Consider the following 25,051-nt stretch of genomic DNA (forward strand, 5'->3'; position numbering starts at 1 on the left):
AAACAGAACATTCTTATGAAACCTTTCTTAAACCAAAATGGCATAAAGCAAAGAGCAATCTACCACTTTCTAAAAGTTGACCTTATACTACTTTGCTTTTACCAAAGACCTACCTTAGTAATTGTCTTCATTGACCACAAGAAATCTGAAGAGAATTTTTGCTTGTACAGAAAAAAGCCATTGTAGGTCTTTCATTACAACAAAATAGCACAAACTTTCAGAAAGTGGAGGATACCTGTATTCAAAACCACATATCTGAGATTTACCTCTCCTCTGCCAGACCAAACCTGCTCCTCCTACAGCCTTCTCCTCCTTAGTTAATAAAAAATGGAATCCTACCAGTGGTCCATGCCAGAAACTTTAAGTCCTTCTATATTCCCCTACTGCTACACAGCACATGCAATCCATTAGAAGAGTTTGCTAGCTATTTCTTCAAAATCCCCTAAACCTGACTCTTTCTCATCATCCCTCCTGACAACACTCTGATGAAAGCCACAGCATGCAACTCCATCTTTCACCTGGGTTATGTCTTTTACAGGCTACTCTCTCCTATTTATATTAAAGACATATTTTGTCTCTGCTCTTCTCAGAATCTTCCAGTAGCATCTAATGTCCCCATAATTATAACCAAAGCTCTTTCCAATGGAACTTGTATGGCCTGTCTTTCCTTTCTCTCTCTGCCTTCATCTATGACTATTCTCTGCTTACTTACTCTGCTCTGAGCATCCTCACCTCCTTGGTTTTTAAAAATAACCAGATATCCCCCTATGGTCTTGACACTTGTTCTTTTGTTACCTCCTGCTGGAACACTTTAAGTGTTTAGTAAATATGATCTTCTCAGTGAAGACTTTCATGGTATCTTCCACAAGACTCCTGTCACCCTACTTTCATGCTTAATGTATTGCCAGATAGCAGTTATTGTTTTCTAACATACTCCATTTTAATCTAAAATTGGAATAGCATGCATTTTGTTGTGGCCTCTGAAGTTTATAAATTTTCAATGAAATCATTAATGATGATCATGCCTTCCATGTTCTACTAATTCTGATATGCATCGTCCTAGGTGTGCCCACCACAACCAAAGAACATCTGCTATGGTAGTGCAATTCTCCACTCTACTCAGAGTGTGCTCTGTTATTTTTGTAGATCTGTGATGTTGGTTATCAATTTTCATGTATTTAAGGCAAAACATAGGATCTTCAATCTAGGCACACCTGGGCGGCTCAGTGGTTGACCATCTGCTTTCAGCTCAGGTCGTAATCCCAGGGCCCTGGGATCGAGTCCAGCATCAGGCTCCCTGCAAGAAGCCTGCATCTCCTTTTGCCTAAGTCTCTGCCTTTCTTTGTGTCTCTCACGAATAAATAAATAAATTAATTAATTAATAATCTTTAAAAAAGGATCTTCAATCTATTCATTAAAGATCAAATTCCTATACTGCTCATTTTAATTTAATTATATATTAAGCTATGTGTATGAGTTCAGGCATGGAGATAGCTGAGGAATTATAGAGTGAGTAAATTACATCAGGCAGTATTAATTCTATAAATGAAAATATCTCAACAAGCATGTTTCCTAGCAAGATCTCCACCCCCCCTTACCAAAAAAAGGGTCCAGAGAGAAAAGAACACTGAGGAAAATTTATTGTGCTGAATCTTCAAAGTCTTTTTAAGTATTTATTTACTTTTTATGATCTTAAAGTAAAGAGAGCTTGGTCTCTTTAAGAAGAAAATATATATAAAAAACCTGAACAGTTTATTGTACTTTCATGATCAGAAACTGACAAACTGCTCTTAGTTTGCCATTGTTCTTCAATGTGTACTGTATGACTTAGTATTTGTCTCTCTTTTTCTTTGTTTATATCTAGGATTCCTTCTTAGTTACCTAGTTTCATAGTTTTGATGGCTTTTGTAGGCTAACAACCCCCCACATTACTCTTGTGAATTCAAAACTCATATATTCTAAACTCATATATCCTACAGCTATCTCAAATTTAACATGCCCAGTATGTGTTTCTTCCCATCAAATGTCTCCCATCCAGAGTCCATCTCAGTTGATAGTAACTCCATCATGCCAAGTGCTCAGGCCAAACACATAGGAGTTATCATGGACTCCTCTATTTATGATTTTTAATTAGCCTACAAATCCCTATAGAGTAATCAAATGTCTTGGACTGCCTGGGATTAAGGGGTTTACTGAAAGGATTTTCAGAGTTAAAGCAAGAACAATAGCAGGCAAAGTGAGACAGCTAGCTGTTCACTCTAGATGATTGCTCTCCATTATGTCTCTGAGGTCATTTCCTACCAAACTCTCCTACTAAACTCTCCCTCACTCACCCTACTCTACTGTATCTGGGCATGCTTTTGGTCAAGCATTCCTAATAGTTCTCCACCTTTAGGCCTTGGTACTGGCTGCTCTGCTGCCTGGAATGTTATTTTAAATGTCTAATTCCTTCTCCTCCTCCAACCTCCTCAGATGTCTACTTCTCAATGGTTCCTTCTCTGAATCCAATTTAACACTGCACCACCCCTCCCCTATCTCTCTGAATCCAACTTACCGTCTTGGGCCTTAGCATAAGCAACTGTTTGGAAAAAAATATTGTGACAATTTTATTATGCTTAAGCATCTGATTCTTGATTTCAGCTCAGGTCATGATCTCAGAGTTCTTAGGTCAAACCTCACCTCAGGCTCCACATTCAGCAGGGAGTCCGTTTAGGATTCTCTCTCTTCCTCTCCCTCTGCCCTTCCCCAAGAGGGATGTCTCTCCCTAAAATAATGCAATAAACAAAACAAAATCTTTAAAAAACCATATGTTACAAAAATTAAAATGTTTAGATACTGTACAGGCTATAAAAATGACATCTGTATCAATTATGCTTAATCAAGGAAATGGTTATTTTCGCGTATATCAATTTAATATAAATTTTCAGTATCACTTCCACATGTGTTTAAAGGGAGAGTCCAATTTTAGTATCAACCATGGCCATATATTAAAACTTCTTAGATTTTATATAGTTATAATGCCAGTGGTTTTGCATATCTTAAAGTGTTCCACTCTTTTCTCATGGTTTTTCTTCCAAGCTGATGAGATCTATTCTGCAAGTGCTTGCGGGTCTCTCTTTAACTAGAGGGTTTCCATGGGATATTTCAGAAAACAAATGGGGAAAATTTTAAGTGGCAATTACATTTAACAAATGCGGTGACTAATAATTCACAAAACTAAACTGAAGTGACAGCAACATGAAAAGCCATGAAGAAGTTCAAGACTATACAAATAATGATAAAAATGTCAGGACTGTCACCTAAACAAAGGCGAGAATACAATTTTAACAAATTCACTATGCCTCCCACATCCAAAGATGTTAAACTCTGAAAGAGTGTCCTCTAGAATCACTGAAATGCTATATGCTGCAAACAACATCTTTGGTCAAAAATTTTTGATGTCTGATTTAAACAATGTTAACTTGGGATCCTTGGGTAGCTCAGCGGTTTGGCGCCTGCCTTTGGCCTAGGGTGTGATCTTGAAGTCCCGGGATCAAGTCCCACATCAGGGTCCCTGCATGGAGCCTGCTTCTCCCTCTGCCTGTGTCTCTGCTTCTCTCTGCGTCTCTCATGAATAAATAAATAAAACCTTTAAAAAATAAGTAAATAAATGAACAAACAATGTTAACTGGCTAATTTGCTGCAAAACTCTTCATATCACTTCACATATTAATTCATGTTGCGAATCTGCAAGAGATTTTTTTGTTGTTGTTGAATTTCATAAAATTATCTGGCTAGGGACTCCTGCTTTCTCCCCCACACTCCATTAATATCGTTAGAGCAACCTAGTGACTAGCATTCTAAGGAAAACTCTGTAGTCACTGTTGTTCTAGAGTGTTAAGAAAGAAATATCACCATCACTTCATTGTCTTTATAAGCCATATAAACTTTGAAGATACTAGATAGAGAGTGGAACAATAGGAGAAAGAAGTTTAAAGAAAACCCCTTCGTAAGTGCTTTATGTTTCACCTGGGGAATGCTCACTAGGCCTCAGAGATTCCTCTGCCTTGATTTTAGAATTATTAAAGAAAGCTTCTCCTGAGAGGAGTCTTAAATCTTTATCATTTGAAGAAAACTGAACATGCCATTTACTCAGTAATGGGTTGGCCAGTGATACTTTTCTAACTGCTGCAAACATAAAAGATTTTGAAGAAAACTTAGAGTTCAAGAGGTAAATCAGAGAGAGCTAAATTTATCTTTGTGTCCCAGGATATTATTATCCTCTTTCTTGGCAGGGAATATTGGTTTTATTAATCAGAATGTATCTAATTAAAGATATAGAACCTACTAAGCGCCATCAGAAAAAGGATGCTAAATGGATTGCTTTCTTTCCTGTCCCAAACAGATGAAAAACTCTTCCCTAAAATTCCAAAACTAAAAAAGGAGGATCAGAGGACCACAAAGTCTAAAGAAGACAGTCAAGAGGACCAAATGCATTACTCCTCAGAATGGAAGGACATGAGGGATGCTATGCTGTATGCTAGGATACCCCAATCAAACAGAAGACTTACAAGTTAAGAAAGTCATAGCATCAACAGTGGCAAGGTGACTTGAGAGACTATTCCTTTAGCCTTTTCATTATGGTTAAGAGTAAGCTTCTTCCCTATAATACGGTTCTAATTCTGTTTGGTTTTGAATTGTGTTATCTTGATCCCTTTTTTCTAATAAATTTATTTTTTATTGCTGTTCAATTTGCCAACATATAGAATAACACCCAGTGCTCATCCCATCAAGTGCCCCCCTCAGTGCCCTTCACCCAGTCTTGATCCCGTTTTTAAGCCAATTATTTACCCTTTATAAGCAGTCACTAAATCCATATCCCCACTCCCTTCCCTTATAGGACTCTTGTATACTGAGCAACCTACAATATACCTACTCTAATTGCCCCAAGGATATGTACCAGACAACTAGGAAAAGTCTCTTGCCCCAGAGCCTATGAAATTATTCAAGTTGGCAATTCACAAGTTGCTCAGAGAATCTAGCTAACCGCGCCTTGCTTGCCGTAGGTAAGCTGCCCTTTACACCTCCAGCTTATTGTTATGTTGTACTGAGTTGCAACCCTGCCTGGCAGCCGTCTCTTATTTAGAGCAATAACAAAAATCCTGCCTTTTCTCTGTTACTCAACGTGAACAGAATCTTCAAATCTTATGAAACATTTCCCACTGCCTTGTCAAAGAGGTGGATTATAAGACAAACACTCTCAAAGATACTGTGATTGTTTCAAAGCTAGGCCATTCACTTCCCACTCAATTATTATTCAGTGAAGGAATTTGCTGATCAGAGTTCTGTAAGAATTTGAGCAAGTGGGAAAATAATCTGAGAGATATAATGGCAGAAAGAAGAGAAAACAATAGATCAGCTGATAGTCCCATGATTTGGTCAGGCAAGGGATGTACTCCCCTGAAATATAGGTAGAAAATTACTAGGTATGGTTTATGGTACCCCACCCAGAATGTGAGCTGTCAGGTAAGTAAGTTCCAACAGGAGAAAGCTAAGGAATAGTCCAAAGAGGCAGGTGCTGAGCAGGGAAATTAACAAATTTCCCATGTTGGGAATCATGCAATAGAAAGGACATACATCCTGCCCCCAAGATCATACATATTTTCATCAGAAAGCTAAGAGAGTGTTATAGCATCACCAATTAAGCAAGGAATTTTTGCTTTTTTTTTCTTTTTTTCTTTTTTCTTTTTTTGTACAGTTCCTCTGTATGGATTGAACTGTGCCTCCAGGAAAATCTTTGTTGAAATACTAACACTCAGTACCTCAGAATGTGATCTTATTTGAAAATATGGTCACTGTAGTTATAATTCATTAAGATAACGTCATACTGGAGTAGGGGGAGCTTTTAATCCAGTCTAACTGGTGGTCTTATAAGAAGACACAGAGACATGGGGAAAATATCATGTGAAGACAGAGACAGAGACTGGAGTAATGCATCTACAAGCCAAGGAATGGCAGTGATCGTTAATCATCACCATAAAACTAGGAAAGAGCCTGGAATAGATTCTCCCTCAGAGCCCTCAGAGGGAATGAGACAGCCCTTCAATTCCAGATTTCTAGCCTGCAGCATAATTTGTGAAAATAAATTTCTATTGCTTTAAGCCACCTGTTTTGTTGTACTTTGTTATGGCAGCCTTAGGAAAGGACTATGTCTTCCAAATTTTTCCTTCCCCACTCCCAATTCTAGAATAGTTAGAGGCAGAAGAGTGTGAAGAAAGAGGAGCAAAAACAGGCAAGCAGCATCTAAGCCTCCAGGGAGAGTCTGGCAGATACTGGAAACAGAGGTGATAGTGTTGGATTGTAAATGAAACTGAAGATTTACATTGAAATAGGTTGAACTACATATTCTACACTCTATATTTTATGTCCCTAAAGTAATTTTCATTGCAGGACATGCACTTTAATGAAATAAAATTTAAATATCATTAATGGATTAAAAGGGAAATTAGCAGACATTAGTGGAAGTTTTTGGAGAAAAATAAAATTATTTTGCATATATATACCAACAAGTTCAGAGTGCTCAATAAACCTGTCACGTAGACTGGACTAGGAATGACTGGGCTGGATCTAAATGGGCATTTTCTATTATCTATTTCTATTTCTATTATCTATTATAATATTATCTAATATAATATTTCTATTATTATCATTTTCTATTATCATGAAGCAGCACTTCACATTTTCCTAATCTTGCCCTGATGATCTCGAAGAGAAGTTAAAGAAAGAAAGAAAGAAAGAAAGAAAGAAAGAAAGAAAGAAAGAACAAACTCTACAGTTTGTTAACAATATAATTTACATTATACATTTTGGATATTTATATTTTACAACATTCAGAAAAATTAAATGGAATTAGTTTATTTCTGGCTTCTAGTCATACCCTTTTCCTTTTACGTTTTGAGACAAAAGTTCTCCGTATGACTCCATTGTCCTAAGCAAATAAACTGTGCCTTTTCTATAAACTGCATACTCTATTCAGCAAGATTAAAACTTACCATTAGTTGAACTTAAGTTTTTCTAAAAGCAGCTTAGCAAACTTTTATTACCACTTAACTATGCTTCTCAAGTGATGTATCAAAGTACTCAACCAACTAAATAGGCCTCTTGGAAGACTAGTCTTTACAGAAGCAAACCACAATGTGGTTGTTTATCCAATTATGTAAGCTGTATATAAAAACTTTACATCTGTGTATGTATGTAAATACAGGGTGTAATATTAAAAGACTACAGAGTATAAATATTTATTTTTATATGTCTATATACATATACAATACATTATAATATAGTATATATGCTATATTATGTATATATTTCCATTATACCACATATACTAGACACATAAATTATAAGACAGTATGTTGGGTACTCTTGGAGACAAACATAAATAAGATAACTTAAATTTTTTTAACTACAAGAGAAAATATATAATTTCCGAAATCATAAATATGACTGATTTGGGAGTGATAATTAATAATACCACTTTCAATTTCAAATATTTAACCAACTGAGAAAATCACTCTAGAGTCAGTTAAGAAATAAAAGAAGATTTTTTTTTCCTGATAAAGCTGAATGGGAGGATGAAATCAAAAGGATTCTGCTGCTTTCACCATTCATCAATCCTACTCTGAGTATAGACCACAAGTATTTGTGGACTGTCAAGCTGAAATTTTCTGAGAACTGTCTCCCAAACCATGCAGTTCAGAGGAAACCAAGAAATAAAGTACACTTATGAGCAATAGCCTTTAGGACTTTACACTAAGTAACAGAGATTATTAAAATAGTGAAAATACCACCACTCCTTGTTGTGATCATATACAATCTTCTATTCTAGGATGTTTATCAGAATCATGTACAATTTAACCATTAAATTACTGCAGATGTTACATTCAGGCAGGCAGGGTTCCTAATCCCAACAAGAGTGCCTGAGATTAGTAAGAACTCAATAAACACTGGTTGGGAGTTGTGCAAGAAAGATAACGACATATTTAAAACAACAACAATAACAACAACAAAAATAAAAATCCAAAACTCTTGGAAGATTTGAATTTGGAGAGTACTTCTCCCACAAAAGGTCTCAGGAGCTCCCCAAATCAGCAACTGAAGGGTGCCTGGGTGGCTCAGGGGTTGAGCTTCTATCTGCCTTTGGCTACGGTCGTGATCCCGGTGTTCCCTGGGTTGGAGTCCCAAATCGAGCTCCTCACAGGGAGCCTGCTTCTTCCTCTACCTATGTCTCTGCTTCTCTCTGTGTCTCTCATGAATAAAAAATAATTAAATAAAAGAAAAAAAGGAAAAAAAAATCCGAATCAGCAACTGAGTAAGAGTCATACCATCTTCAGGCTGGGAGAGAACAATGGATTTGATATATAAGTAAAACTTTAATAGAAAATTGCTCTGTAAAAATAATTCATTCTAGCAGAGGGCTAGCATGAGCAAACATATGAGGAGGGTTTTAGGCTATTTAGCAGAAAATAGGCTAAATTGCCTTTTAAAATGCTTTGATATCAGGTGAGAAATCTTAATTTGTAAATCATTTCATTTGTATATTAAAATATGAAAAATAATTTTTATGATGTCATGCTATTCAATTATTAATCATTCAATGATTCCATTATCAATAATAATCTCATTATTTAATTATTTCTTCAGGCAATGTGGTTTAGTTTAATTTTTCCACAATTTAGAAGGAGAAATAAAAGTTAATACTTGAGATTATTCATTTTCTAACAGTATCACCTCTTTTAACCCAAACTTTTCTTAAGATTTCTTCTTTATCACTGAAGAGAAGTGAGAATAAAATTGTTCAGACACCATTCCACACAAATTCAGGTTAGGGATTGCCAGTGAAAGGCAAGAATGCAAGATTAAGAAGGTAGCAAAAGAAGAAAAAGCCATTCTTTCTCAGAGGAAGTTTGACCAGACACATTAGCTTCCTGGTGAGTGTCCTGATCCACCCACATTGCTGTTGCTTAATGAGACAGGTGGAATTTCCCTGAGTCTTTAGGATTGTAGCAGCTTCCCAAAGAGCTGTTTTAAACTACTTTCTTCTAAAATAGTGATAAATTTCCTGAACTTTATCTCTCAGTTTTTCAATATCTTTGTAAATCTCAAAGTCCTATTGAATTCCATTCTTGAACAAAGCGTACAAAAAATATAATAGAAAATGGACAAAAAAATAAAATTATGACTAAGACAAAGTTTTAGGATTATATGTAATTCTGAACAAAATAACAAAACAATTTATTTAAACTATTATAAAGCACAATTATTTTTATATGTTCTGTAGTTAAAATGTCATTCCAAACGTGTACAAGGATGAATACTTGAAACTACATTCTCTGTGTTCCTTAATAACATTCAGTTCTTGAGAACTCAGACTTTAGAGTTGGCATTTCTGTTAAATCTCCTCTAAATTCACCTGATATCATTAAAAATCACATGTAAAATAGTGTATAGAATCATACTATGTGATCATCATATGACAAAATGATTAATGTAATACATCATCAAAGCTTTTCCTAAAAATCTTCTGAGGAATCAAATATTTAGGCTCTTATCTGCGGGCCTTATGACAAATTTATACTGTGTAAAACACCTTAAAAACGTTCTATAACAATTATTAGTGTTTTCATGTTTGAACTGTACCATATTCCATCTACTTATCAACTTGTCTAAAGTTAAATAAACGATTCTCCTTTGCAAGTGAACCAATGATTCTCAGAATGTAAATTGGGAGCATTCAGTACACTACAGCTTCTTGAATTTGGTTTTCCCTTTGGGGTCGAGGCAGGATTACATAATCCACGTCTGACAAAAAGCCACCTCTTTCTTCCTCCCGTTTTGTTCTCTTCCTTCTCCTTCACCCTCTTGTTCTCCTTTCCTCCCCCAGCCTTCTCCATCAAGACATTGGCTGCTACGGATTGGTTTATTCTTATCCACCATGGAAATGTAGAATGATCTCCACCTGCATGTGACAGTTATTGCTTACTTTCTGGCTATAGTTCCAAATGGTATGCATATACACATACCAAAGGCTTGCTTGTATTTACTTACATAAATATAGTATATGGTCTATATTTAACAGTTCATGCTATATTAGCGTAAAATTACAAATCACAAATATATAAAAGGTTAAAACAGTCTGCATTTATTCCCCTCAGTTCTACCTGTTAGGAAATGTAAAAAGTAAGCACGATGAATTAAGTTATTGAGTGTTTAACATAGGAAGATAATGATTAATGGTGAGGATAACTGAATACATTTATAAACGTTTCTTCTACTCTTTAAATGCTCTTCTATTTCTTTATTGAGATTGTGGAACAAATAAATATTTATTACTATAAAGGAAATAGCAGCAAACTATCTTATATTGTTCCTGCTTACTGAAGCCAGTGTGTGTTTTAAAGTATGAATGTGACCATGTAATTTCTTAACATTCTTCATTGGCTCCCCATCTTACAGAATAAAGTTAAAGCATCGAAGTGAAAGGATCTGACCTGGCTGTTTTGTCTTCCTCTCCTGACTCTTTACTCTTTTTAATAAGCCATATACATGGGACTGTTTTCTTAGATGAAGACAGTAGAACTTTAAATATAAGAGGAAATTATTTTTTAAAGCCCCTAAATGTAAAGAAATGATGCCAGAAAAAAAATGTTTGGAAAAAAGTGAACCATAATCCTTCTTCTTTACCATTTGCAAAAAAAAAAAAAAAAAACCTACTCAAAATAGGTGAGAGATCTAAATAAAACTCTAAAAATTCTTGGAGAAAACACTAGAGAAAATCCTTGCAACCTTGATGTAGGCCAAATAATAGGATGCAAAAGCACAAACAAATAAAGACTGATAAACTTGACATAGTCAAAATTTAATACAAATATCTACTCTCCGAAATCAGTGATACAAAAATGGAAAGATAGTAAATAGACTGGATGAAAAATTTTATCCAGACACGTGTCTGACAAAGATCTCGTAACTAAATATGCAGACAATTCTTTTAACCTAGCTATAGGATAAGCAACCTAATTTAAAGGAAATGTGCAAAGATTTGAGCAGCACACACATGCACATATATGTATAAGCACATGGAAATGTATTCAATATCATTAATCATTAAAGGGATGCAAACTCTAAACCATAAATATCATATAACCATTAATATGGGTAAAATTAAGAGATTCATTAATACCAAGTGTGCTATTGAGAGTGCAGAACAATTAGACCTTTTATTCACTGCTGGTGGGAATATAAAATTATAAAATCAACTGGGTAAAATAAGCTGGCAGTTTCTTATAGAGCAGCTAAAAATACACTTATAAACAGCATATCAACTCCCTGATATTTACCCAAAAGTTATAAAAACTTACATCCGCACAAGGCTTATATCCACACAGTATTCATATACCATAGAATAGAAGAATTTCAGCTTTAGATCCGGTTGTCAGAGAAAACCTCTATAAAAACACTTTTGAGCTGAAACTTGATTGACAGGACAAAGCAACTCATGCAAAACCTGGGAAAAAGTAGTAGCAAGAACAAAGCTTTACAATGGGAACAAACTTGGTCAAAAAGAAAGACAACATTCCTAGAGAAGATGTTGCGATGTTTATAGCAGGCAGTGAAGATTTAGAGAAACAAAGAAGCCATACCAAAAAAGAACTTAGAGTCCAGGAGGAATTAAAAACGAATATTTCCAACAAGAACATAACAAAAAATATTGCAAACAACAAACAATATTGTTACGACTCCATATATTTCCAAATAGTGTGTTTTCTTTTGAACTTTTTTTGTGTGTATAAATGATGTAGGAGCTCCATGTATCTGAAAAGAGAACAATCCTAGTATTAATATTGGCTGAAATAATTTGTCCTATATATCATTAACTGTTTGATCTAATGCCACGTTATATTTGCTTTATATGTAGGTCATATTTTTCTTTCATATTTTCCCTTCCTGGGGTTCCAATAGTCTTTTTCTCATTAACCTGAGGACAATGCACTTTTACCATATTCTGATCACCCAGCGCATAGAGCCTCTATTTTTTTTTCAAAGCCCTCCCATTACTGTTGCAGTCACAGTGAATGCTTTCCACATATCTGCTTCATATTTTTCTTCCATTGACTTCCCTTCCTTGCACTCTTGGATTACAGCTTCTCTTACATATTCCTTCTTTGCAAATTTCTCCCTTACTTTGGTATAATTCACTCTCAATGGACTTGTTGAGTTATGGTACACAAGGACAAAACTTAAAATTTGTGCACATTTGAAAATATTTCTCTTATGTTCTCACATATGTTTGCATAACACGTATAGCTGTGTATCTGAGTATTAAAGATTCACAATTGCTTTCATTCAAGAGCTTGATTTATTGTCCCATTCAGCAACCTATCTGGCCTGTGAAAATTCTGTTCCTCTGTGGTAGTATATTTTCAGCTTGGGCAGCTTACATCATCTCTTTGAGTTATTTTCAGTTTAAGTATTTTGTATGCAACCAAGTTATTTGACACTATATAATGGAAATACAAAGAGTAGCATGGTTTTGAGAGTTACCAATAAAGAATCTCAAAAAATGAAGAGTGCAGGCAAGTTCTTTGATCAAAAACAGCTACCTCTGACTGTTAACCTTACTCTACAAGATACTGACCTACATTTAAATTGAACTCAACTTTTCAAAATAAACCCTAATTAACAAATGTTATCCTACATTCCAACTAAAACAAGTGAATACTTTTTGTTTCCAGAAACAATAAGAAATAAGCCAAAGAATTTTGTAAAATATGGTTCTGAACAAGTTAGTAAAAAACAAATGTATATTGAACTCCTACCTCTCTCACAACAAAGGCTACAGTAGATTCCCAATCTTGATAACGAGGTGAAGCACACATCTTAGAAACTTTGGTGAGAAGTTGTCAGAAATCTCAGGTCAAGTCTGAATACTTGTTAATTTGGAGAAACTTAACTGACTCACATTCTGTTGGAAATGAATTGTATAAAGGTGAAGCAGTTCCTCAAAAGAAGCAGGACTGCTGGGTTCTGGGTCTGTTCCACACCAGTGCTGAGCTTGCAGACATTCAGCTGCTTTTATTTGGGTGAAGCCTTTCCCTTCAAGCAGTCCAAGAAGAAGGTGGCTTTTCCATTTCTTAAATTCCCAATAATATATTTTTAAATATTTTATTTATTTATTCATGAGAGACACAGAGAGAGGCAGAGACATAGGCAGAGGGAGAAGCAGGCTCCTTGCGAGGAGCCCAATGTGGGACTCAATCCCAGGACTCTGGAATCATGCCCTGAGCCAAAAGCAGATGCTCAACTGCTAGCCCCCAAGGAATCCCTCCCAAGAATAATTTTTCAGGAATTATGGGACAAAGACAATAATTTTGAATTTCAACTGGCTTTTTGGAAGTTACTTTAAAGAAAAAAATTGTTTTAATTTTTGGCTAAATGACTTACTCATTTCTGACTCAATTTCCCTAAATATCAAAAATCTACCTGATGGCTTATGATAATTATCTGTCCCTTATCCCAGAAATGTGAACAACTAATGCTATTTTGCTTCAGAACATTACCATGTCAAATGTAAAAAAAAAAAAAAAATGGATTTCAGATGAAATTTTAAAAATCCCACTGAACAGAAGTTTTCAGTATATAATGTTTTAAAATGTTCTCTGTAGATCTTGTAGTCATTAAAAATGACTGCGGAGGGCAATATCACACTGAAAGGCAAAATTCAGATGTTATTAATTTTTTCTCTCCTCATCAGAAAAGTACACACATGTATACACATATATATTTACAATTACAATTCAAAATAATACAATGATAGAAATGGCTGACTCTACTTATTAAAAAAATCAAGTCAAAGCAAAACAACAAATGCAATAATATAAATGATAAGACAGGGTTTTGTGTGTCTAGCCATTAGCAATGAAAACATTTTGCATTTCAAAAATCTTAGAAAAAGAGTCTTAAATCTTAGAAAAATAAAAATAAAGCCAATGACTTCACTCATATGTACCTTAATAAAAGTAATTACTTCAATATAGCAAAACTGAATAAATTTTAAAATAACAAAATGGAAAAATAATTTTCTAACTGCCTAGAAAATTATATAACATATATATATATAGGCAGCTAGAAAAAATATATATATATGACTAGATTGATTCACCAATCTAGTTTTCCCTACTCAAGACTCTCTATGCTAAGAAAAAATTCAATAGATCTATTGCTACATTCTTTCCCTTAATAGAATATTTAAGTAAATTCAATAGTTTTCTTAAAACAATTTTTGTAAGATATTCCCCTGGTACTGTGAAACTACTTGGAATGGTGATATAAAACCATAATATTTATGGGAGGTTGAGGTAAGAGAATAATGTATTTAAGTGTAAAAGAGAGAAACAAATTGAATGGACAGAAAAATAAAAGTGACATTTCAAATCTAAAAATGGCATTTTTCTAGAGACCATAAATCATTCATTTTATTTTGAAGTTTTAATATAGGAAGCTGGCTAGCATACTCACAAATGACTTCATACTAGATTTTCTCTTTCTGGCTGAGGTTACATTTCAAAGAATTATACACTGAAGTCAATTCAAAAATTATACTTTTATTTATTTTAAAGTCGCTATAAGCGATTTATTAAAATAATGGAAGTAACGCATCAATGTAGGGACATTCACATGCATGTTTACCTACTTACTCTTCTCTTGTGCAACACCTATACTGGTTCCCAATCTCTCAGGATATGTTCCTGACAGAATATGCAAAAAATGGACTCATGTGACCAAGACTTTTAGGATGATGATGTGTTTCATGCATTTTGCTAAAAGATGTTTTATTTTCTCTTAAAATTCCATTTAAATACTCTTCAATAATTTTAACTGTGACTATAATTTCATATATTTTCGAGAGAAAGGAAGCATATGGTCTAGTTAGTTCAACATGTAAGATGTTTACAATATATAAACCTTTAAATTGTAGAACTGCATTTTTCATTGAAATATATTTGACATGTAACATTGTATGAATTTCACCTGTACCTGTGAATTGGATACATTTATTCATTGTAGTATGATTGCCATTGTAGTGACCCACCTTTATGGTGTCACATAATTATCATGTGTTTCTTGTGGTTGGAATAATTAAGACTCTTAGCAAGTTTGATGATTGCAATGCAGTATTATTGTCTGCATTTACTATAGTATGCTTTAGATCTCTAAGACTTATTTACTGCTCCGGGCATACTTGTACCCTTAAACTACATGCCCCCATTCCTCCACTCCTGGCTCCAGATAATCACCATTTTACTCTCTGCTTTTTATGAATTTGAGGTTTTAGATTCCACATATAAGTGATATAATACAGTATTTGTCTTTGCCTGACTACGTCACTTACATAATGACCTCAAGTTTCATCCAGGTTGTTGCAAATGGCACAATTTTTTTTCTTTCTCAAGGCTGCATAATACTCCACTGTGTGTGTGTGTATCACATTTTTATCCATTTATCCACTGACAGGGACTCAGGTTGTCTCCATGTCTTGGATATTATGAACCATGCTGCAATAAATATAGGAGTACATAAATCTCTTCAATATTCTGTTTTCATTTCCTTTGGGTATATATCCAGAAGTGGATTAGTGGATCATATGTCAAGAAGACAAAAGGTAACCAGTGTAGGTGAGCATGGGGAGAAAAGGGAAACTTTACACACTGTTGGTAGGAATGGTTTAGCCATTTTAGAAACAATATGGAGATTCCTGAAAAAAATTAAAAGTAACTCTGCTATATGATCTAGCAATTGCACTTCTGTACATATTCTCCAAAAATAAAAATAGCACCACATTTAAAAAGTTTATTTTTCCCTCAATTTACTCATTTTCTCACTACAACTGGCATTCTTTCTATACTGTGTCTTTTCTCTTTCATCTTCATGCTAAATTTCATTATCTTTTAGGTTTTAGGGCAAGCCTTATTGATTTTAGAAAAGCAATTAATCTAACCAGAATCGTAGGCCAATATACCAATTTACAGCACTAATATTGAGACTGTGCTCCTTTATCTTTCTCCTAATACTTAGTAGGCCCCTACTATTTGAAGCATTCTTAATGACATGCTTATGAGAACAATGATCAGTATTGTCTGTATTGACCTTGGTCAGGTGTCAGGTTCAAATGCTGCTTATTTCACAAACTTGGCCCTTGAAAACTCAGGCCTGGCCCAAAGGCTCATATCTCTGGACACAGAACTAAGCAGTGGGACTAAGTAAGCAAAGGGTATGTTTTTAATCTTTTCTGGACCATAAATACTATTCTGAAAGAGAATGTTATCTTCTTTCTGTTATCACAAGGACAGAACATCATGTAAGCCTCCAAATTCTAGGGTTTATTGGTAAAAAGAGCCAATATAGAAGAAAGTAAAGTTGTAAGATGGACAAATCCATATTCCATTGGTTAAATCTCTGCCAGAGCTATGTCTCAATTCAGCTCACAGGAATTCTCTAACATGTGGATTGAAAATACAGCAGAGTGGTTCAGAGCACAGACTCTGTAGTACTTACCTCAGTGTTAGATTATAATTTGTGAATTAAAATCTGTGTGATTGGAATGCCTGGGTGGCTCAGCGATTGAGCATCTGCCTTTGGCTCAGGGCATGATCCTGGAGTCCTGGGATCATGTCACACAATGGGCTCCCTGCATGGAGCCTGCTTCTCTCTCTGCCTATGTCTAAATAAATAAATAAATAAATAAATAAATAAATAAATAAATAAATAAATAAAACCTGTGTGATTGTTGACAAATTAATTTGTGGTTTTTGAACTGTGTATTATCGAGTGAAAATAATAGTTAATAAGATTGTTGTGTAGATTAAACATGTTGCTATATGCCAAATATGCAAAGGCACAGTGGTTGTTAGTTATTTTATGAGCAATAAAGTAGGTTTGAATTAGATTTTTCCCACACTGAAACAATAAAAAAATAGTATTATATAATAACAACAAACACACAGAGAAATGTCTACCTACAAAGGTGGTGACAAAGATCTGAGGCTCAGAAAATGTGAGGCAAATAGGTATATTATTGTGTAGTATCAGTCTGACACTTGACTTTTTCTTTTGAAAGGCAATTGCCTGATTTAAATTTTGACAGCCCAACGTGGGACTTGAACTCAAGATCCCAAGATCAGGAGTCACTTGCTCTACTAACTGAGCCAGCCAAGTCCTCCTCTCCTTGCATTTTAAATTCCTATTCTTACGTTTTAAATTCACCATAAAGGAGCTTGCAAAATCCTGTTTGTATTTTGTTCTTACATTTCAATTTGAACTTAACCAAATTACATGAATTTCCGTGACATTTTATTGTTTTTTTTTTTTTCCATCTGAGGGCAATTTTAAGTATGTTGGATCTCCTTTGTGATGCTTATATATCTATTGAAAAGATCTTCCTTTAACTCTTGGTTATTTTTTGTTTAACTACACTCAATTCTCTTGAGCCTGTATGTATTCTTTGGGGATTTGTTGTTTTTGTTGTTTTAATATCTTCAGGTGCAAACTTCCTTAATGTTCATTTTATTTTTCTCTACTATTTTTTCCCTTATCTTTGTCAAGTTGGCCTTATCTCTTCTTTTCCTAGCATGTTGTGTCCAAGTGATTTTATCTTTTGATTTTAACAATTTATCTTAAAAGTCAGATTTAAGTTAATGGAAATTTATTATTTAATGGAAAACATTTTTTTGGAAATAATATTATTTATTATTTAATGGAAAACTTTTTATTGCTCTATGACATATCTTTATGTTCATGCTGTTCATTAGCCTTGTTTTGATCATAAACATTTGTACTTTATTTTTATTTTTAGTGCATTAGGGGATTGATCCAGAGTCTGCTGTAATTCTTAGTCATAGCTGGAATTCTTTCTGTATAAACTTCTTGAGGAATATCATGATTTAGTCATTTGTTTATATTGGACTTATGTTAGGCTTCAGTTGTATTCTTTTTTTTATGATTTTATTTACTTATTAGAGACATAAAGAGAGAGAGTGGCAGAGACACAGAGGGAGAAGCAGGCTCCATGCCGGGAGCCCGACTAGGGACTCAATCCCAGGACTCCAGGATCGTGCCCTGGGCCAAAGGCAGGCGCTAAACCTCTGAGCCACCCAAGGATCCCCCAAAATTAAATATTTAAGCCGTTTGTTTTTCAAATCTGACTTTTATGTGACATTTTATTTATTTTATTATTTTTAAAGATTTTATTTATTTATTAATGAGAGACACAGAGAGAGAGGGAGGCAGAGACACGGATAGAGGGAAAGCAGGCTCCATGCAGGGAGCCCAATGTGGAACTCGAACCTGGGTCTCCAAGATCACACCCTGGGCCAAAGGCAGGCGCTAAACAGCTGAGCCACCCAGAGATCCCTATGTAACATTTTAAATTAATAAACCAGTTGTAGAATTATTAGTGTTTTAATAAGATATTCTTAATTCCAGCAAATAAAAACTTATTAAATTCTATTAATATGAATTGAAGAAAATAGCTCAAGAATTTTATCATCTATTATTTTTCAAACTAATCCAAGGGATTTTTTTATACTCCTGTGTCTGTGCCCATGTGAAAATTATGTCTGTGTTTCATAAATGTCCATGAATCTCAAAAGTACACTATAAGTTAAGGCATAGTAGTTGAATAGTTTAACATACTTGATGAGAATATTGAAAGTGAACATCTCTAATAACTATTTAACTGATTTTATTGGAATTTCTTTTAATCTTTCAAAGCTTACTAAGAGCCAGTACCATTTACCATGATCACATTAACAAATATTACATTTGGTTATACCAAAGTTATTCTTGAAAATAGATTTTTAGGACAGCTTCAGGAAACTTTTTTATGACTTGACAAAATTTATTATAATCCAATCTTGACCTATATATTTGCAGTCTGATAACTACACTTTAACTGACTTCTCTTTCAAAGAATTTTGGAATAATACTGTATCATTTTATTTGGTTTGAATCTAATTTTTTTAGAACTACATAAATTTGTTTAAAGTGTAGTTGTTTACTAATCTTGCTGTCAAACTCTATTATGATGAGTTGTCTTTTCCAAAGGCCTTCAATAATTCTAACTAAAACAGGACCTACTTCAACTTACATTGAATTAGTTAATTCACATACTTTGTGAAGAGTGAAGGGGATGATTCATTAAGAAGGTTAACCAAAATTCCATCATAAAAAGGATCTATTAGTTTATCAGTTACTTGTATAATCTTTTGATTAAGGAATTCACAAAGCATTGAAGAGTTCATTATCTAGGGTAGGAAATAATAAAAACAAACAAAATTAGCTGGGAGAAAAATATATCCTAAAGAAATATCTTTGTTTTAGAAAACACATTATTACACCTGGGTTTATTTGTTTTGGAAAGTTTGTTCTTAGTTCAGGGTCAAAATGGGCTGGGAAAGAGTTCTAGATGTAGCTAAGATGTATTGCAGGCGACCATTAAATTTGGTGAAGGAAAATTGGGAGAGAGAGTGACAATAGCTAGAGGAAAACAAAAGAATTATCCAATAAAGGGAAGAGCAAATCAAGGGTTGGAAGGATGAAGCCAAGTAATTAAAAAATAAGTATCAGTAAAACACCTGCCGTTAAAGGCAGAAGGTCTAGTACTGTGGTTTACTGAATTGCAATTCCCAATCATGATAAAATCTCCACTTTTTCTTTAGGAGAAATTGAAAGCACGCACTCTATTATGCATTTATGTCAGAATATTGTGGATAAAAGTAAAATTATAAAATCAATTTTAAGAGAATATTAAAGGATATGATGAATTCTGGATTACAATGAAATGAATGCAGTACTATTAATTGAATGAAAATTAATACTAAAACCTCCATCATCACTATAATTTTGCTTCTATAATTACTTGGGACTGTTGTAAAACATAATATCCATTTCTTACACTTTATAAATGATCTTTGATATATATCCACAGAGATTTTAAGTTTTGTAATTCATTTACCCTTAACTAACTGTTCATTCACATGTATTTATCTTCATGCAATTATGTTCAGTTTTTAATATATAAGGACTGTCCTTCTGTTTCAAATAAAATCATATTTTCTAAGTAATCCCTCCATAACTATAAAGCAGTTATATCCCCAACACGTCAAGTGCATTCAGGAGTAATATTCAACAATCTGTATTCATTTTTAGAGATTATGTTATGATTAAAGATCTGTTAGTATAAAATTGGTGGAGACATATTAGTTGCTTTTTTCTTTCTCAAAATTTTTTTCTCATGTATGTTATAAAAAGCACTTCATGGCATGCTTATTTCTCTGTAAAATTTTCTCTCAGGATATGCATTTGACAGTAACATCTGATCATTCTTTCCTGTCCTTTCCACACAATTGAATACTTTTTCATTGGATATATACATATCTCCAACTAGAGATATTTCAATTGGTCAAAATGAAATGGACTTCTTTCTTACAGAAAACATTATTTTTACTGTTTTCCAAAATCACGGTCCCCACAGCAAATCTCATTTATTTGCCCACCCATATTTTTACCCTGGGTCTCTATAATAATTTCCCCAAATATACTACTGATTAGAAAATCTTGTTTCTTTCTAGTGCCATAAAAGTATGCCTCTTTACAAGAAGATGGCTGCATAAGAGAAGAACATCAATTCATTGTTTGATAGTTTCTCTTCTGTTGGGTCTCATTCTAAGCATTATTTTTTTGTACTGCCAATTACAATGTGTAACTTCATCCTTCCAACCCTTGATTTGTAACTGTCTCTGTAGGATTCACCACCCTACATGATTGTTTCCTTGAGTATTAAAAAAAATCATTTAAAAAAATTTAGTAATGAACATCAGCCAACATTCTATTTCAAGCTTGTACAAGGGGAGAACCCTCTGACTCAGCTAGTTCAAAAATCCAATACTAAGGGGACATTATATCGACATAGGATATGTTTAAATATGCGTTATTACATTGTACATAAAACAAAACATATATAGGTAAGATGATTAGATCCCTGAATGACCATCCGCTTGGTCATTATATAAATAGTTTTCTCAAAGAACGAGAACAATTGCTTCCTCATGCTAGTAGAAATTAGTTTCTCTCCCAAAGATGTTGTAAATGACATCACAAAAAATACCTTTCTCTGATCAGGTTTTTGCTAATTTTCTTTTCATAACTGTATTTTCTTCAATACAGTTTAAAAGCTTTCATCTTTTCTAAAATGTTCTTTCTTAAATTGGGAAAGTAATTTTCTTTTAGTAAGCACATAACTGGAACTAGTTTGTGCAGTAAAACAAAGGCGTACCCTACAGGCACCAATAACTGTAGAGTCAGCTAATATACCATTAAGTGAGAGTGCTCTCATTTACCCTTGTCTTCATTCTCTCATCCCATGGCTGCAGATCATTTGCTTTGTCTGTTCTAAGATTCTCTGTAAGAGGCTATTAAATTGTATCCTCCTGCTTACCTTTCCTAGCAGTTTTTGTCAATAGGAGAATCTGTACAGGTAAAAATAATTAGTAATTGCCCATCTCCAATCAGCAATTAGCTCCAATTAACACTTCCCAGCTGCTCCAGCAGGCCTTTGCTGGCTTCCATCAGCTGCTTGAAACACTAGAGTTTGTGATCACAACACAAGCTAAAAATTTAAGAATCACTCATATCTTCTCATTCTGATGGACACACGTTTTGATTACCTTCTGTTACCAAAGCAAATTATTTATTTTTGGGGGTCTCTGATGCATGCAGCTGCAGGCAGTTCAGTATCCAGGTGGCAAAATGAGACCATGAAATATATAGGAGGTTGGTGGAGATAAACTATAAAAAAGAATGAAACTTAAGGCAAATGTCACACACTAGAAACCTGGAAGGAATGCAGGCTATCTCCAAATTAAGTTTCTTATGAAAATAGTCAGAAGTGTATAAATAGGAAAGCACAAAAATTCATGAATAATATATAATCAAAATAATGATTAAATACAATAAAAGTATAGACAGCTATATTGTTTTGTCTCATATAGATGGATGAACGGGTAGGCAGAAAGGCAAAAAAAGAAAACAGAAAGAAAGAAGTGGAAGAAAAAAGTAAGAAGCAAAGGAGTGAATCCTCAGTTATAATGTTAGTATAGTAACTGGAACAGTCACACACCACTGGTGAGAAAAGAAAGACGAGCCTCTCTGGGATGCTGTTTATTAATATGTATTAAGAGCTTAAAATGCTATTTTTCACATCACTAATAAAATTTCTAAAGATTTATCCTACAGGGGAAGGGATAAGCACAAACGTTTAATATAAATGGGTTAATTCCAGATTTTCTAATAATTGTTAAAATTTAAAATAATACACATTTTTGGAAAAGGAGTTTTTAAAAATAGTAAACAGCTTTCTAAGACAATATTATAAATGTTTTAAAGTTCTGTTATTAACATGTTTCAGATTGGGAAAATGAGGTATGTCAGTGTTCGGGATTTTAAAGGGAAAGTCCAAATTGATATTAGAGAATATTGGATGGATCCAGAAGGCGAAATGAAACCTGGAAGAAAAGGTATTTCTTTAAATCCTGAGCAATGGAGCCAGCTGAAGGAACAGATTTCTGACATTGATGATGCAGTAAGAAAACTGTAAAATCAGAGCCATATAGAACCTGTACTGTTCTAGTTGTTTTAATCTGTCTTTTTACATTGGCTTTTGTTTTCTAAACGTTGTTTTCCAAGCTATTGTATATTTGGATTGCAGAACAATTTGTAAGATGAATACTTTTTTTTTTTTATGTGCATTATTAAAAGTGTTCTGAGTGAAGCTAATTGTCAACTTGATTAAGGAGGATTGCTTTGTGCCTGCCACCTAGTGTAAAATAAAATCAAGTAATACAATCTTAACTGTTGTGGCCTTTTTTCAAAAGAATTGGTACTGTTTAAGGCCAAAAGTAACAGTTTATAGACCTGTTAGTTTCACCTTGGCTTTTACATTCAAAAGGATTTGTATTGCATTGAATTTATAAACTCTGACTTGTGAAAACTATAGTTGATCTATTTTCTTCCAGCCCAATGTCTAGACTTGTTGGTATTTCCAGTGATATTTCCCTTCCCCCCTTTTTTCTTTACATTGTCTTCCTTTAGTAACTTGACTTGTTATGTTCCATTTTCATTTCATTTTTTGCTCTTTTTCTTGAATATATTATACTAATTTGGAAAGTCAGTGAAACTGTCAAAATGTTGTTATCTCAATAAGGTACTTGTAATTAAAATACATGAGAACTACAATCACTAATTCTACTGTATTAAATATTAGGAGATACAGTTTGATAAACATGGCTTGCATGAAAACTGAGCAAGTAAGGCTATGTCGTTACCTGTAGTGTTCTGTGTAGTTACCTTATTGCTTAGTCTGCAGAAAATAATGACTTAGATGTCTGATTTGCTTTCAGTTATTGAACTTGTTCACCATGGGATGATGTCTATAAAAAATCAGATACTGTTATATTAGATTAGGATTTAATAAAAATTGTGAAAGCTTAAAACAATAGTAATTAATAATTTTATCCTATGTTATCTTCTAGGAGTTTTATCGATTTGTGCTATACATTTAGATCTGTGATCAATTTTGAGTTAGTTTTTGTGAAAGGTGTAAAGTCTGTGTCTGGATTAATTTTTATTTTTATTTATAATATCATTAAATTATTATTAAATATTATTAAATTATTGATATTTTGTTTATTTTATTTATTTGCACGTGGGTGTTCACTTGTTCAAACACCATTTGTCCAAAAAGGTGATCTTTTATCTATTGTATTGACTTTGCTCCCTTGTCAAATATCAGTTGACTGTACTTAGGTGGCTCTATTTTGCCCCGTTGATGTATTCAACAGTTCTTTTACCAACACCACACTGTCTTGGTTACTGTAGTTTTATAGTTAAGTCTTAACATGTGACAGTGTCATTCCTTTAACTTTGTACCTGCCCTTCAATATTGTGTTGGCTATCTCATTTTCTCTTGTTTTGTTTTCCTTTTTTGCCTCTCAATAAACTATAGAATGGGCTTGTGGGCATCCACAGAATAACTTGCCAGGATTCTGATTGAAACCGTCAAATCAAAAAAAAAAAAAAAAAAAAAAGGAAACTGTCAAATCTACTGATCTAGGTAGGAAGAATGGGCATCTTGATTATACTGAGTCTAACTATGAATGTAGAATATCTCTTCATTTATTTAGTTCTTTTATTTTTTTCAGAGTTTTGTAGTTTTTTTCATATAGGTCTTATATACACTTTGTTAGAGATTTATGCCTAAGGGGAAAAAAAGAGAGATTTATGCCTAAGTATTTCCCTAGTATTAAGATGCTGAAGTAGAGTTCCCTGGGTGGTTCAATCTGTTAAGCCTCTGCCTTCAGCTCAGGTCCCAGGAGTGTAGGGCTCCCTGCTCAGCAGGGAGTCAGCCTCTCCCTCTACCCATTTGCCTTGTTCATGTTCTGTATCTCCTTCTCTCCCAAATAAAGAAAATCTTTTTTAAAATATCATAATATAAATGGTATATTTTTAATTTCAAATTCCACTTGTTCATTGCTGATGGATATGGAAAGCAATTGACTTTTGTACATTGGCACGCCATTACATGATACATGTCATTATACATTTGCTCAAAAGTATACAATGTACAACCCCAAGAGTGAACCACAAGGTAAACTATGATCTTTCTGTGACAATGATGTGTCATTATAGATTCATCAATTGTAATAGATGTATTACTCTGGTGAGGGATACTGTTAATGAAGACATTATGCATGTATGAGAGCAGAGGATATATGGGAAGTCTCTGTACCTTCCTCTCAATTTTTCAGGCAACTTAAAACTGCTCTAAAAAATAAAGTCTATTAAAAATAGTTAATAGGATGTAATAAACTTTAAAAACAGATTCCTAGGGATCCCTGGGTGGCACAGCGGTTTGGCGCCTGCCTTTGGCCCAGGGCGCGATCCTGGAGACCCGGGATCGAAT

This window comes from Canis aureus, chromosome 38 (assembly GCF_053574225.1).
Source record: "Canis aureus isolate CA01 chromosome 38, VMU_Caureus_v.1.0, whole genome shotgun sequence".
Taxonomy (NCBI): domain Eukaryota; kingdom Metazoa; phylum Chordata; class Mammalia; order Carnivora; family Canidae; genus Canis; species Canis aureus.